This window comes from Salvelinus sp. IW2-2015, unplaced genomic scaffold (genome assembly GCF_002910315.2).
Source record: "Salvelinus sp. IW2-2015 unplaced genomic scaffold, ASM291031v2 Un_scaffold1471, whole genome shotgun sequence".
NCBI classification, from domain to species: domain Eukaryota; kingdom Metazoa; phylum Chordata; class Actinopteri; order Salmoniformes; family Salmonidae; genus Salvelinus; species Salvelinus sp. IW2-2015.
This window is the reverse complement of record NW_019942929.1, coordinates 29,540-43,382: the sequence shown is the minus strand read 5'-3', so window position 1 is coordinate 43,382 and position 13,843 is coordinate 29,540. Positions and strand designations below refer to the sequence as shown.

Below are 13,843 nucleotides of genomic sequence, written 5' to 3'. Positions count from 1 at the left end.
GTGATGATCCGGCCGATGCTTTTTACTAGCACTACATCATTGCCACTTTCCATGGTATTCCTCACAGACACGAACACAGATGTTGCAGTGACAGTACTATCTCAGCCAGACAGCCTCGACTCTAGTCTGCTTTCGCTCTCTCAGCTTCTGTGTGGCGGTCCCACATAACAAGAGGGCATGGCCACCGAACAAGGGAACAGAAGGGAAGAGAACGGAAAAAGAGAGCAGGAACAGAAAGAGGGCGAGAGAGAAAGAGAGAGGGAGAGGAAGAGAGGGGAGAGAGAGAAAGAGAGAGAGAGAAAGAGGGTGAGAGAGAGAGAGAGAAAGAGAGCCAGAGAGAGAGAGAGAAAGAGAGCCAGAGAGAGAGGGCGAGAGAGAGGGCGAGAGAGAGAGAGAGAGAGGGCGAGAGAGGGGAGAAATAGTGAAAGATAGAAAGAGAGCAGGAGGCAGAGTTGAGAGAGGGATTGAGAAAAAGAGAAGAGTTTTAACTGAAGGCAGAGCGGTAGTGGATGGCGTTAGCAGCCGGCCGGGGAGAGAGTCTAAGCAGAGAGACTTATGGTTTGGGGTCTTTACGGAAGAATTGTAGCATTGCAGATGTTGTTTTTTTAGTACACTGTCGAACATGGTGTGAAATTGAAACTCCTGGGTTGAGTTACAGCACAGCTCGGAAACCAGACGGGGGGACATAATCAGCCGGAACAGAAAACGTTAAATGGAAGGAAGTCGCCACATATGAAAAAGAAGAGAGAAATAAAAGGCCCCGTGTAGGTTATCAAGTCAGGCTGAGAGAGAGGTACCGCTCAGAACACAGAGTGGAGAATGGCAGATAGAGGATAACGAGAAAGAGAGAGAGAGAGGAGAAAGAGAGGAGAGAGAGAGAGGGGAGGAGAAAGAGGAGAGAGAGAGCGAGAGGGGAGGAGAAAGAGAGAGAGAGAGAGAGAGGGGAGACAGGAGAAAGAGAGAGAGAGAGACAGAGGGGAGAGCTCTCATGATCAAAGACAGAGTCTCTCCAGAATAGATTTAAGGAAAGAGAAACATTTCACTGTGCAGTAAAATAAATGACTGGATGATCATAATAGCCTTGCTGGGTTCTTAAACCCAGATCTATTTGCTTCTTGCATCCTCTGGTTTACAGTTGTCAAACATCTGAATGACACGTATCAGAAGATAGTGACATGAGAAGCTAGTTATGACCAGAGTGTCACTCTGGACACGGTGACGTCAATTCACAGTCTGGATGGAAGGATGAAAGGATGTGGTAATTGATGTAAGATATACCTCTGTCTCATCTCTCTCTGTCATGGAGATCTGTCTCTCCCTGAGACAGATATGTAACATAGGAATGAGGGAGGGAGGGAGGGAGGGAAGGAGAAAAAGGAGGAGAGAATGCGAAAGGTAGAGAGAGAGAGAGAGAGAGAGAGAGAGAGAGAGAGAGAGAGAGAGAGAGAGAGAAGAGAGAGAGAGAGAGAGAGACAGAGAGAGAGACAGAGAGCGATGAGATGTTGGCTATGAAGCAGGACTGTTAACCATCACTGGTCTGCCAACACAAAGAAGATCATAGCTCGCTGTAAATCATGTCAGAGTGTTTTCTACTGGAAATGTTTGCTTACAGGCTGACTACCAACCGTTCACGTCGCGTGCGAGAGCGTTGCAAAATAATTGAGAAATCTATATTATTCAATTATTGCGCCAGCGAGCGTCTGCGTGCAGGGGCTAAAATAGAAGTCAGTTCTATTTCTGACGCAGATCGCACGTGCAAGCCTGCCTCTCCCATCTCCTCATTGGTTTATAGAAGCAGTCGTGGGTTTCTCTGTCGTGGTGTTTTCTCTCCCTCTACCTTGACCTTCCAGTCCCCCCTCTCTTCTCTGGTGTGTGTTTCTCTCCCTCTCCCTTTACCTCTAGTCCCCCCCTCTCTTTCTCTGTGTGTGTGTTTCTCTCCCTCTACCTTTACCTCCAGTCCCCCCTCTCTTTCTCTGTTGTGTGTTTTCTCTCCCTCTACCTCTAGTCCCCCCCTCTCTTTCTCTGTTGTGTGTTTCTCTCCCTCTACCCTTTACCTCTAGTCATCCCCCTCTCTTCTCTGTCGTGTGTTTTCTCTCCTCTACCTCTACCTCTAGTCATCCCCCTCTCTTTCTCTGTCGTGTGTTTTCTCTCCCTCTACCTTTACCTCTAGTACTCCCCCTCTCTTTCTCTGTTGTGTTTTCTCTCCCTCTACCTTTACTCTAGTCACCCCTCTTCTTTTTCTGTTGTGTGTTTTCTCTCCCTCTACCTCTAGTCCCCCCTCTCTTTCTCTGTTTGTTTTCTCTCCCTCTACCTTTACCTCTAGTCATCCCCTCTCTTTCTCTGTTGTGTGTTTTCTCTCCCTCTACCTCTAGTCCCCCCCCTCTCTCTTGTGGTTGTGTGTTTTCTCTCCCTCTACCTTTACCTCTAGTCCCCCCCTCTCTTTCTCTGTTGTGTTGTTCTCTCCCCTCTACCTCTATCCCCCCTCTCTTTCTCTGTTGTTGTTTCTCTCCCTCTACCCTTTACCTCTAGTCACCCCTCTCTTTCTCTGTTGTGTGTTTTCTCTCCCTCTACCTCTAGTCATCCCCCTCTCTTCTCTGTGTGTGTTTTCTCTCCCTCTACCTCTACCTCTAGATCCCCCCCTCTTTCTCTGTTGTGTGTTTTCTCTCCCTCTACCTTTACCTCTAGTGCCCCCCCTTCTCTTTCTCTGTGTGTGTTTTCTCTCCCTCTACCTCTAGTCCCCCCTCTCTTCTCTGTGTGTGTTTTCTCTCCCTTTACCTCTAGTCCCCCCCTCTCCTTCTCTGTGTGTGTTTTCTCTCCCTCTACCTTTACCTCCAGCCCCCCTCTCTTTCTCTGTTGGTGTTTTTCTCTCCCTTCCCTTTACCTCTAGTCATCCCCTCTCTTCTCTGTTGTGTGTTTTCTCTCCCTATACCTTCTAGTCATCCCCCTCTCTTTCTCTGTTGTGTGTTTTCTCTCCCTCTACCTTTTACTCTAGTCCCCCCCTCTCTTTCTCTGTGTGTGTTTTCTCTCCCTCCTACCTTAGCCCCCACTCTCTTTCTCTGTTGTGTGTTTTTCTCTCCCTCTACCTTTACCTCTAGGCCCCCCCTCTCTTTCTCGTCTGTTGTGTTTCCTCCTCTCCTCTACCTCTAGTCATCCCCCTCTCTTTCTCTGTTGTGTGTGTTCTTCCCGCTCCCTCTAGCATCCCCCTCTCTTTCTCTGTTGTGTGTTTTCTCTCCCTCTACCTTTACCTGTAGTCATCCCCTCTCTTTTCTCTGGTGTGTTTTCTCTCTCCTCTACCTTTACCTCTAGTCATCCCCCTCTCTTTCTCTGTTGTGTGTTTTCTCTCCTCTCCCTTTACCTCCAGTCCCCCCCTCTTTCTCTGTTGTGTGTTTTCTCTCCCTCTCCCTTTACTCTAGTCCTCCCCTCTCTTTCTCTGTTGTGTGTTTTCTCTCCCTCTCCCTCTAGTGCATCCCCCTCTTTTCTCTGTGGTGTGTTTTCTTCCTCTCCCTTTACCTCTAGTCCCCCTCTTTCTCTGTTGGTGTTTTTCTCTCCCTCTACCTTTACCTCTAGCCCCCCTCCTTTCTCTGTGTGTGTTTTCTCTCCCTCTACCTTTACCTCTAGTCATCTCTCTCTTTCTCTGTCGTGTGTTTTCTCTCCCTCTAAGTTATATGGTTGTATTTCGGTCACGTCACTGAACCTAAAACACCATTCATCTCTTTCTAAGTCTCGAGAACAAGAGAAATAAGGAAGCAGAAAAAGAAGACAGGAACAATGCCACGTATTGAGCTGACCCTTCATTTCATCACTCCAATAAACTGACTGGTCCGCTGGTCCAATAACAATTCCTTTGTGCCATCTCCATGTAAAACACATACAGGACATGCTTACAGTCAGAACACACACACACACACACACACACCACACACACACACACACACACACACACACACACACACACACACACACACACACACACACAGGTGGTGTCTTGTGTTGAGAGCCAGGGCCTGTTCTACATATGTGTGACCTCTCTCTGTGTCACTATCCAGGGCTAAAGACTCCCCACCTACCCCCTCCCCCTCATCTCCCCTCTTCCCCACCAGACAGCCCCCAAGCCCTGGGTTCCCTGCGAGGCGCGCCCTGTGCTCAGTGCTCTCGGGAACGAGCCGTGGTTCTGGGCTAGAAACCTGAGCCAGAGTGGGCAGAGGGCTAATAAATTGGCCCTGTCCCTCTAATGCGTGCCGGGTGTCCCGGTCTGGGTGAGGGCTGGGAATAGCCAGTTGTTTCCAGATTGGGTGTGGGGGAGAGGAGGAGGAGGTTGAGTGTGGGTGTGTGGTGTGTGTGGTGTGTACATGACTGAGGGCGGGGGTGGGTGTGGGTGTGTGTGTGTGTGTGTGTGTGTGTGTAGTGTGTGTGCTGCGTGTGTGTGTGATTGTGTGACCCAAAAGGAACCAGTCAGTCTGATAGAGGGGAAGGGTGGGGTAGTCTAATTCTCCTCCTACTCCAGCCTGATCCATCACCCCTCCCTGAAGCCAAACACACAAGCACTTCCTCCTAGCCCAATCACAGGCCTCACAGGGCCTGACCCGACCACTCATTCCCCCTACTTACCAACACATGTACACACCCTGCCGCCCCCAGTTAATGAATGTGGACACACACAGTCATGAAATAGAACCTGTCAACACCACCAAGAAATAAAAAGTAAAAAAACACAGTCACACACACACACACACACACACACACACACACACACACACACCACACACACACACACACACACACACACACAGGCCTAAAGTAAACACCCACATAGGAACATCCGACAAACACAACTCTAAACAGACACAACACCACACAGAGGCATTCCCAAACACAAACTCAACCACTTGTAAGGACACAACAAAAACTACATTCCTCTACAAAAATAACATATCAACTAAACTCCCACATAGAAGCACAGAGGACCCGTTTCCTTCCAATGGGTCTAAACAAAGTGTCAGAGCAACGTGACCTCTTCAACTCATTGAATTACCCTTTAACCAGTCCTACTAAGTTACCCTGACACTTCCTACCTCCATAGAGTCCTCATAAACCACCGCCCGGAACCCCTCTGTACCACATAACCTGGTGTCTGAGAGAGAGAGAGAGCGAGAGCGAGAGAGAGAGAGAGTTGAGAGAGAGAGAGAGTTGAGAGAGAGTTGTGAGGAGGCCCTCTGTCTCTCTTTCTCTCTTCTCATTACGCCCTCCTCCTCTTCAACACGCTCAGGCACTCCTCAGCTCATCACATCTAAACAATCATTATTCCCGCTCTCTCAATCTCTCTCCATCTCTCTCTGTCCATCTCTCTTTCACCAGGCCAGTAAGGCGGTAAAAACCCACTAGCCCTTCTCAGAGGACCCTATAGGATTTATGGCTCCCTGTCATTATGCTCTGGCACGGACTCGGGTTTTCTCTCCGTCTTATTATGCCTTCACCCCTCAGACGGAGAGACAGACAAAGAGGTGGACAGAGAGAGATCCTCTGGACAGTGTTTTCGGGGGGAGATTCCACCACAGCAGGAAGAGAGACGGCGAGAGAAAAAAAGAGTGAGGAAGATGGAGAAAGTGGGGACCGATGAACGGCCTCTCACGCGGGGACTTTGAATCCTACTGAACAGTGGCTGATCTCAGATCAGCACTCAGGTCCTCCCTAGTGACTCAGACATACTTCTTCATAGCGGATGGGATGCAGACACATTCGGTAGAATGAACCACAGTTATCCTAAAACATCTCTCTGGTCCTTAGTCAGGTCCATTCCCATCCTGCTAACTCATAAACGGTGTTGTAGGCGAGTAATCCTTTCTCACAATCATACTCTCTCTCTGCTCATCTCTCAATCTCATCTTCCTCTCCCCCTTTCATTATTTGATTCTCTCGCTCCCTCTCTCTCTCTCTCTTCTGCTCTCCAGTAGTATAATGCTAACCTGCCTCCTACCTGCCCTCCCCTTATCCCTACAATCCAATGAGGACACAATTACAAGTGCGCCCCTACTAATCCGCCCCAGAGAGAAGAGAGGGATTAAAGAACAGAACACAAGGCCGCAGCTTTGTCAGATAGGCACGGAACAGAACAGAAGGAAGGAAGGGAAAGAGAGCGAGATGGAGAGAAATAGGAATCTCACACAAACACGAAGCGGGGCAAGCCCAAGGAATGACATGACAAGTGAACTACTAGCTGAAGTAAATACCAGGAGGGAGGGATAATCAAATATTACAGTTCAGATACAGTACAAAGAGGGACTTGTTCGAGAAAGAAGCAGGAACAAACGGCATCATTGACCTTCAGAAGTCAGTACAATACAAAACAAACTGTAGGCTCACTGCTGTCACTTTCTCTCCAGTAGGAAAGTAAGATTAGAAAATGTATGTGATCCATTTATCTTTATTATGTGTAGTCCCTAAACATTTAATCTGCCTCTTTATCATGGAGATGACATGTCATGTCATTTCGGAGAGCTCTGCACGTCTTCCCATGTCTCTGGAGCTCACTACGGTGTAATAATGCACTATAATATTCTAACGCTGCCCAACATAGCTGTTCATAAACCTCTACAACCACATTCCTCAAGCGTCATGTGCTCTACAGGTCTTTCCCAGTCTGCAGGGGGGCTGGACTGTTCTAGAACTCACCCAGGTGTGATGTCAGAGCTGCCAGCGTGTAATCATTAGATTATCAAGCGCTGAGATTAATTGGCCTCCGGCTGGCTCGCCGTTCCGCATCCTTATGCATTTGGGCCAAACGGAGGGGAGGGTGGCCGGTACGATGTCACAAAGGAACCATTGATTAAGTCCCCTGTCTTTTTCCCTATTTTCTTCCTCCTCTCTGTTCTCCCACATAATAACAGGTAGCAGCATGCAGGCAGACAGGGGTAGGGAGGAAGACGGGGGAGACAATGGGCCACTTGTACAGGGGAGGGTGAGAGGGGTGAGGTGGGGAGAGAGGGGGTGAGGTGACTCCTTATTCAGTGGACCCAGCTGCAGAGGGGCACCCTCAGGTTATGTCTCAAATGGTACCCTATTCCCTACATAGTGCACTACTTTTGACCAGAGCCAATTGGGATGTAGTCTCAGAATGTCCAACAGACTGGGTCCGGGGGGAGTAAAGGAGAGAGGGAGCGAGGGAGGGAGGGAGCCAGGGAGGGAAGGAAGGAAGGAAAGACTGAGTATTCAGTTCCATCAACTAACCTAATCATTTGGACAATGTTGGAACAAGCCCAGTGACAGAGGATATGGGGTAAAATATATCTACACCCAGCGTCTAGGCGCTGTGTCTGGAGTATTAAGGAGGAGGCGACGAGGCCGTGAGGAGGAAGTACATACGCCTCGAAAAATAGGGCAGAATCATAGAGTTACATGTACAAAAGGCCCTCTTTCGACTCGAAGATATTTTGTTAAGCGGATCGGTTAAATTGAGATAGAAGCAGAATAAACCCAAAATAACTTGTAGCAGGGTACGTGTTTCACTCAGCTTGTCTTGTAAAAGAAAGTCAAAGTCCAATCATTTCTGAAAGGGCATTTCAATGAAATACTATCTAAGGAAAAGAGACATAAAGAAGTACAACATACATAGGGTTTAGGTGGTGGGTGTGACAAGGGGCATGGGCCCAGTCAATGGTGCAGTCGCCGACCCAACATTTTAGAGGCCATCCTGTTGGCTGCAGTGACATTTGCTGTTTTAAAGGTAATTCCCTGTAATTCTATACATTTTGCCACGGCTGCTATCTGAGTGACTCAAACATTGCAACAAAAACAACAAAGTCATTTTAGATTTTCCCCGACTGTCCAGCTTTTCTTTTGGTGATAGTTAGTTCTTAAAGATGATCTTATTTAAAAAATATCTACGTTCATTATCTTTTCTATATATTAGTTTTGGTTTTAGTCATTTAAGTTTACAATGAAAATATTTTTTTTTACTATATATTTATTTATTTATTTATACTGTTTGGACATAGGCGGCCTGAAAAAACACTGTCGGGCCGGGAAAAAACGGCCACGAGTGAAGCAATTTCCCCTAGCAGCACTGTAATGTACAGATCAGTGGCTTATGATGAGATACGACCTCTTGATTGTGGTTCACCAAGCATCCCCTCTCTCTCTCAGCAGCAGATGCATAAGGTGCTGGTTCTCTCTCATTTCTCCTCATAAAATAATTTTTTGAATAACTTCCACCGTAACCTCTAGTCGACAGATCCGTACCTGACTGTTGAATGGAATTACACAGTGGACAAGGTTGCGAAGGCCTGCACATCATTAAAGGAAGGCGTCCGCCACTGTTATCAATTTAGAGAAAAAAGTGATTTATGGTATTCCATTGTATGATGTTTTTCTTCTTTAGTCACATTATAAGGACACTTTAATTTCATCCATTTCTCTCTGTTTATCCATTGCAAATGTTTATTTTATGAAGTTTAGAATAATACTTTTTTGGGGGCAGAACGTCTCGTGTTGAGGTAATCCCAGTAGAGTGTCGTTGTATTGACACAGTATCTTTGACTTAATGTCAGTGACGCCAACACTCCTACAGTATCAGTCGGTGTGCAGATTGATATCAGAGAGTCATGGGAGCTAACCCTACCAAGAGTTGCAGGAGCAGGATGTGGGGAGTGTGTGTGTGTGTGTGTGTGTGTGTGTGTGTGTGTATACAGCCTGGTTAATCACAGAGTGTCTGTGAGGTGTGCCATTACAGCCACTACTTTTACCTCAGAGATTCTAGCCCTGCTGTCAGTTACGGCCCCTCCTTGACTGCAGTGAAGGTCAGGGAAAGGTTGTGTCGCGTCCCGCCTCTCTAATGATGACGAGATGAGGTCAGAAAGGTGAGTCCAGTCCCCCTCTCTATGACTGAATGAGGTCAGAAAGGTGAGTCCGGTCCCCTCTCTATGACTGACAGATGAGTTCGAAGTGGTAGTCCAGTCCCCCCTCTCTAATTAGGATGTTAAAGAAGTAGAAGGGTCAGGAAAGGTGTAGTTCTCGTCCGGCCCCTTCATATGGGGATGGGTGATAACGATTGAGGTCATAGCCAATAGGGTTGAGTTTCAGTCCCCTTCTCTGGCTTATTGAATGGACATTAGCATGTGAGAGTCAAGAATAAGGTGTGAGTCTGTCCCCTTCTCTATTGACTGATCAGTTGGGTCAGAATGGTGATGTGTTCGCCGTTTCCTTCCTTCTCTCATATTTGATTGACAGATTTGAGGTCAAGAATAGGTGAGTCCGGTGCTCTTATGTGATTCTACATGTGTAGGTTATGAAATGGGAGTTTCCGTCCCTCCTCCTCGCTCTTGACTAGAAGATGTGAGGTCAGAATGAAAGGTGTAGTTCGCATGTCCCCCTCTCTATGACTTGACAGATGGGTTCAGATATGTGTGATTCCGCTTGTCGGCCCCTCTCTAAATTGCTCGACTTGAGAGGTCAGATAGGTGAGTGGCAGGTCCCCCTTCCTCCTGTGTGTGGCTGGCAGATGGAGGGTCAGGGTTAAGGTGATTCCTCTATAATCCCTAAGGCATGAATCCCATTCTTTGACTGTGACTGACAGTGAGGTCAGAAGGTGAGTTCGTCCCCCCTTCTCTACTGTACTGAAACAGATGAGGTCAGAAAGGTGAGTCCAGTTCCCCCTCTCTATGAATGACAGATGAGGTCAGAAGGTGAGTCCGTCCCCTCTCTTATGATTGTAACAGTGAAGGGGTCAGATGAGGTCAAGGTTCCGTCCCTCTTCTTATGACTGACAGATGAGGTCAGAAAGGAGAGTCCAGTCCCCCTTCTCTGCTCTGCGAGAGTGAGTCGAAAGGGTGAGTAGTATCCCCCTCTCTACTGATGACAGATGAGGTCAGAAAGCGTGCGCTCAGTTCCCCCTCTCTATGATATGAATGATGGAGGTCAGCACATAAGATAGTAGTCTCGCATTCCCAATCTCTTGACTGACAGATGAGGTCAGAAAGGTGAGTCCAGTCCCCCCTCTCTATGACTGACAGATGAGGTCAGAAAGGTGAATCCAGGCCCCCCAACACGGAGGCAGGATTTCCCCTCAGGGCTGGAGGGGCCTGTTTAGACCTAAGCACCTGATTGGTTAATTGAGCTGGTGATGTGGAGAGTGTCACCTAATCCGGTGTTTTGAGAAGAGTGACGTCTTCCGCCCCGCTGACTGATGGCTGTTGATAAAATCTATTCTAAAGCCCTTTACTTCTTCCTCTGCTGTGACAAAAGAGGGCTCTGATTTCAGAGTGGTGGTAAAACACAATCCCCCTAAAGCCTGACCTACATGACAAGAAGGGCGGTTATAGGTTCACTTGGCCTCCGTCCCAAATGGCACCCTATTCCCTATTCAGTGCACTACTTTTGACCAGGGCCCATAGCGCTCTGGTCAAGAGTAGTGCGGTATGCACGGAATATGGTGCCATTCGGGACGCTGCCTGGGACAACTAGGCTGACTGCAACACTAGACGTGCTGCTTTGCTTTCACAGGCAGACTAGAAACACCTCCACATGTCAAACACACAGAGCCAGTCTGGACTCAAACGTGAGTTAACCCTTCCAGCACCTCCAGGTGTTGGCCATCAGTTGTGCTTTCGATTTGGGACAACAGTCCTCGTGGGGGGAGAGAAGGGCACAGGATCTACAGTAAAGTAAGGAATCTGTACATAAAGATGAAATGAACAGCGACGGTTGACATCTTTATCGAGCAAGTGGTACTTGACAATGTTTCAGTTATTTTGGGGGATTTCTCCGATACCCGCACACGCACACGCACACACACACACACACACACACACACACACACACAAACCTGAACCAGAGTCAATCAGAGCCTGTAGCTATATTAAAATAACAGCAAAGCAGGTCTGTGGACATCCAGACGGACTGAGTGCCAACGTGTGTGTTGAAAGCCTTTATTTAGTGCGATGAGCCTGAACGTCAGGGCGGGCCGGGTCTCAAGCTGCTGGTGTGTTATTATCATTTAATRCTCTAAATGACTGGGYGGACAAACAACTGTCTCTTCTATGTGTCTTTCGCTGTCGTGTAAAGACGCCAGTCATTAGAAGAGGATTCAGCACGTCAGGGTAATAATCACATGAATAACTCAAGTTCTGACACCCTGATATTTCCATAGACAAGTGTCTGTATATTTTCCTGTGAACGTTCAATCAGATTGTTCTACTGTGAACAATGCTGCTGCTGTGCCCGATCCTACTGCCACACGGACACTCGTGGAGGCATCTATTTTGACATTTGACATATATTTTACTAGGAAATAATTATGGTATCAAATAGCTATGATTTCTCTGAAATTGAAATGAATGAATAATAAACATGAGGTTACATACACTACCGTTCAAAAGTTTAGGGTCACTTAGAAATATCCTTGTTTTTGAAAGAAAAAAACATTTTTTGTCCATTAAAATAAAAACATTTTAAATCAGAAATACAGTGTAGACATTGTTAATGTTGTAAATGACTATTGTAGCTGGATTTATTTTTTTATTTTTTATTTTTATACAATAGTCATTTACAACATTAACAATGTCTACAATGTATTTCTGATCAATTTGATGTTATTTTAAGGGACAAAAATTCCCCAATAATTGCTGTGTACATCTGCGCCTAAATACGTTTGAAACTCAGAGATTCTGTTTCATCTATAAGTACTACGTTAAAACAATTATCATAAACTACACCGTGGGTGGAAATATGGGCAATTGGCGTTTTCTGGACAAATCCCATTAGACCCTTGAAAAACACAGCTCCGTCTATAGCAGATAGAGCCACACGTTCTGAGATAGATAGGTATATTATTTACATAGTAACAGGTGAACCAACAGAGGCAGACGCCGCCATTCATTCTCCATTGCCTTTGTTTTGGGAGGCTGCACCGCTCTCTCTTCATGAAGGAAGATCCTATTGAATGGACAGGCACGGTTTTGGCCGGGGCGTTAAATGCATGGGTTGACGCGCTGCTTGACTGGGAACTCCCCGTCCATGGCTAGACGTGAACCTAGCAGGCCACCACACAATCTGTCCAAGCCTGGACTGCTAGATTCACGCGTCAATGCACCTGAGGAAACATGCTGTTTCTTCTTCGGGGGGAAATAACTTGTATCTGGTGTCAGAGTTATCACAGTAGATAATCGTCCTCGGGTTAGTATGGTGTCCATATCAGGACATCCACTTAAAAATTGTTTTAATTGTGTGTGGAAAATGCTGGTGTCAGATTGATTTATAAAGTACATAAACTGTTTGAAATACGTATGGTGTACATTTCTGGAAATGATGTGTCAGATTAAACTGTGTCCATTTCAGGACATCTTCACACAGCAGCTGTAGTTGTGTCTTTATTTCCATGTCAATACTTGTATCACATTTTAACATCTTAGGAAAACATTTACTGTAATCTGACATCTTAAAAAATATAATACAAATGTCTCAGACGCATTTAAAATATCAAACAATTGTCTCAAATATTTACTACTTATCAAGTTGAATTACTTCATGCATATGTTTGCAGTTACATCAATGGTGGAAAAATTATACAGGATTTTCCCCCCCCAGAAGCATGACAATCCCCATCATAATACCAGTGTAACGAAACTTTGAAGCTTCATTGAGAATTTCCATCAAAGCGTTGAAGGGAAAATGTACATTTGGGGGCAGCAGTTGATTAAATGTGTATAACTAAAAATACCCAATTATAGAACTGATTCAAATTAATTCCAGGAATCCCCTCTGGGCTGAAGTGTATGTGAGCAGCATGTGAATTCTGGCTGAGATTGAACTTGTGAATGAGCAGAGACAGAGGGATTCTGATGCCCCGAACACTCGGAAGTCAAAGTAGATATTTTCCTTTAGGTACCTACCTACTCGGCTATTTCTGACTTCAGAGGAGAGAAAACAGCTAATTGTAGGATACAGAAAATTGCTTATTATTTACTAGTTCATTATTTTACATATATGGATTTATCGAATGTAATGCATGTATTTATTAACTGTAATATATATACGTATTTATTCAAATAATGTATCATCATTTGTATTTGTATTTTTATGATTTACATTAAACATCGATACGAAACACTAAAGAAAGAATATACCTTTTAAAACAGTTATTACCATCTCTGTCATTGTTGCTATTCTGAGTGACAACAACGCACCTTTTGATTCAACAACTTGGCATTATTGTCATGTCTATCACTATACGACTCTGAGTGACAGATAATGGTGTGATGACAACAGTGCAGCAGCAGCCAGGTTCTAAGAGGCCCCCCGAGACCCTTTTAAGACAGGCTCATCTTCAGAACACATACGAATGTCATCTTTCAACATCAGACACACCAACGTCAACAACACTGAGCGTAGCATGGGTGTGTAGCCACATCAGACATGGGACATGTATGGTACAAACGCTACGTGCTACACCCATCATAGATCACATATGTTGCATCAGAGATGACAGGCTTGTGTAGTGAGAGAGAAACAGACAGAGAGAGACACAGAGAGAGACAGAGACAGAGAGACAGAGACAGAGAGACAGAGACAGAGAGACAGACAGAGACAGAGAGACAGAGAGAGAGACAGAGAGAGAGAGACAGAGAGAGAGAGAGACAGAGAGAGACAGAGAGACAGACAGATAGAGAATAAGGAAGATTCAGATGTGTTCTCTCTCTCTCTCATAGATGCGAACCAGCTCAATTAATCTGACGTACTTTTGTATGTGAGAGTGTGTGTGTGTGGTTTGTGTGCGTGTGGTGTGTGCGTGTGTGTGTGTGTGTGTGTGTGTGTGTGAGAGAGAGAGAATCAGAGCCTTTTCTCCAGCTGGGGG

The 13,843-nt window shown here is 46.0% G+C and overlaps 1 long non-coding RNA gene across 2 annotated transcripts; it reads right to left on the bottom strand.

The window, feature by feature from the left end:
* Positions 1-1,820: 1,820 nt before the first annotated feature.
* LOC139024406 (uncharacterized) lies at positions 1,821-2,723 on the bottom strand. Of its 2 annotated transcripts, none has more exons than XR_011475697.1 (6): positions 2,620-2,723; positions 2,524-2,571; positions 2,318-2,422; positions 2,103-2,164; positions 1,897-1,999; positions 1,821-1,843 (listed from the first exon to the last, which is right to left on the bottom strand). It is a non-coding gene; the product is annotated as an uncharacterized lncRNA (long non-coding RNA). The 2 variants fall into 2 exon arrangements; XR_011475696.1 differs by having other exon boundaries at positions 2,109-2,164.
* Between the last annotated feature and the right edge of the window lie 11,120 nt (positions 2,724-13,843).